General features: G+C 58.5%; 1 non-coding gene across 1 annotated transcript in view; it reads right to left on the reverse strand.

The window, feature by feature from the left end:
• The window catches only part of LOC124772236, a 1,909-nt gene extending 1,785 nt beyond the window's left edge, over window positions 1-124 (reverse strand). Inside the window, exon 1 of the ribosomal RNA XR_007013899.1 lies at window positions 1-124. This exon is cut by the window's left edge and continues 1,785 nt beyond it. This is a non-coding gene — a ribosomal RNA (small subunit ribosomal RNA).
• Window positions 125-2,500: the final 2,376 nt, after the last annotated feature.

Below are 2,500 nucleotides of genomic sequence, written 5' to 3' on the forward strand. Positions count from 1 at the left end.
ATCTAAGGAACCATAACTGATTTAATGAGCCATTCGCGGTTTCACCTTAATGCGGCTTGTACTGAGACATGCATGGCTTAATCTTTGAGACAAGCATATGACTACTGGCAGGATCAACCAGGGAGCTGCGTCAACTAGAGCTGAGCAGCCGGCCGCCCGGGAGTGTGTCCCGGGGGCCCGCGCGAACACGCAAGCGTCCGCTCAATCATTCTGCAAACAGGAGGAGGCTGAGCTCCCCTGCACAATACACCTCGAAACCCTCTCAGGTCCCGGCGGCGCGCAGCGCCGTCCCAAGTACTTGGTCGGGTTCGAGAGAGGCGCAATCGCCCGGAGTTAGGCGAGTAGACGCTTTCGGTGCGACCACCCGTGCTCCCAACTGAGCTTGCCGCTGCCGACAGAGGCCCGGGAGCGTGCTGTCGTGGCATTGCCGGCGGGAGACAACACGCGCCACCTACGGTGACCGGCAGCTCCAACGCCAGCGCCACAGAAGGACAAAAGCCCCACTTGGGTGCCGAAGCGAACTCTCCCAGCACAGCGCACGCGCCAACACATCCGCACAGCTGCGATACAAACCACCAGCGAGAACCGCTGGGGCGACCGAGCAGCAGACGGCGTCGCGGCGCCGAGCGCCGGGCGGCGGCGCATCCTCAACGCACACAGTCCTCAATCGGACCAGCACACTGAAGATGTCCACCGCGCTTCGCACCGGGCCCGCGAGGACCTACTTTGGCCGCACGGCGCCGCGCGCAGGGTGCGCCGGCGCGCAGCTGCGACGCCTGCCGCGTCCGTCGGCCGGCGCGCCTGCCACTGGCCGCCCCCACCAGCCGGCTGTAGCGCGTGCGCCCACGCACCGCGCGGCCAGCACGCCGGGAGGCGCCCCCTCACCGGCCGGGGACGGTCCCACCCAGCCACCGCCGCGTATCGCTTCACACCCAGATGCCGTTCAGTTTCGTCGGCATGGTGGGTATCGCTGGAACAACCGGTTAGTACCTCAACCTATCGTCGCCATCACCGATTCACCCCTAGCGAGAACAACCGCACCACAACAGGTTACCATTTGTTCATTTGCGTAACTTCACCAGAAAACGCAGGCGTCCATCGCCATTTGCAACTTCCACGATTATTGCATGCCTGTGTCAGGTGTCACGCCACACTACGTCTGCCCACATACACGCAACAAAATGTGCACGCCTAGACAATACGTGGAAGGTGGCCCCCGTACGTATGCGATGTCCATTGCTCGAACGACTGTCAACCGGCCTCTGTAGCATGTCGCAGATATGGAACGCGGTGCACCATGCCATCACGGTGTGTGAGGAGAGACGACTAGGTCCGAATACATCAACAGACAGCTCATGCTGATCGCCATCCACGGCGTCCGTTCCTCCCACACGTCTCTATGGCGTACCACACTGCAATCCAGCTCTCATAGGGAGACGACACGTAGCTGCGTGCACAATATTTGCACTGTATGGTCCGCCGTTTTTGGGCGCAGTCGTTGTACGGTCACACATGTGCCACGATGTATCATTCAGTACATAAGGACGAATGTGCAGTACAGATTGTGGTTTACGCGTACGACATTAGCGGACAGTTGACACAGGCCGCACCACAACGTAGCCTGAGTACGTCGCATGCGGAGGGCATTGAACATGCAAAGTTCTCACCAACCAGCTTGCGAAGGCAGGGGGCAAGGTGGGGACGTGGGGAGGGGCGGCATGTACGTCCTGCTGCCATCCACATTACAGTGTACAGCAGGAGCATGTGGAAAGTGAGCAAGACTTGCAAGGTGTTTAACATGAAGCGATACACAGGGGAGCGGGGAGTGCGAGTAGCGAACTATATTGCGAGGGTTGCGGGTGGGCAACACTACACTAATTGAACGAGTCGTATAACAATTACAGAGCAGGTTTAGGCGACAACGTGGGTTACGTTAGGCGACAACGTGGGTTACGTTAGGGGACAACGTGGGTTACGTTAGGGCACAACGTGGGTTAGGTTAAGGCACAACGTGGGTTAGGTTAAGGCACAACGTGGGTTAGGTTAAGGCACGACGTGGGTTAGGTTAAGGCACGACGTGGGTTAGGTTAAGGCACGACGTGGGTTAGGTTAAGGCACGACGTGGGTTAGGTTAAGGCACGACGTGGGTTAGGTTAAGGCACGACGTGGGTTAGGTTAAGGCACGACGTGGGTTAGGTTAAGGCACGACGTGGGTTAGGTTAAGGCACGACGTGGGTTAGGTTAAGGCACGACGTGGGTTAGGTTAAGGCACGACGTGGGTTAGGTTAAGGCACGACGTGGGTTAGGTTAAGGCACGACGTGGGTTAGGTTAAGGCACGACGTGGGTTAGGTTAAGGCACGACGTGGGTTAGGTTAAGGCACGACGTGGGTTAGGTTAAGGCACGACGTGGGTTAGGTTAAGGCACGACGTGGGTTAGGTTAAGGCACGACGTGGGTTAGGTTAAGGCACGACATGGGTTAGGTTAAGGCACGACATGGG

Source organism: Schistocerca piceifrons, unplaced genomic scaffold, assembly GCF_021461385.2.
Source record: "Schistocerca piceifrons isolate TAMUIC-IGC-003096 unplaced genomic scaffold, iqSchPice1.1 HiC_scaffold_936, whole genome shotgun sequence".
Classification (NCBI taxonomy): Eukaryota; Metazoa; Arthropoda; class Insecta; order Orthoptera; family Acrididae; genus Schistocerca; species Schistocerca piceifrons.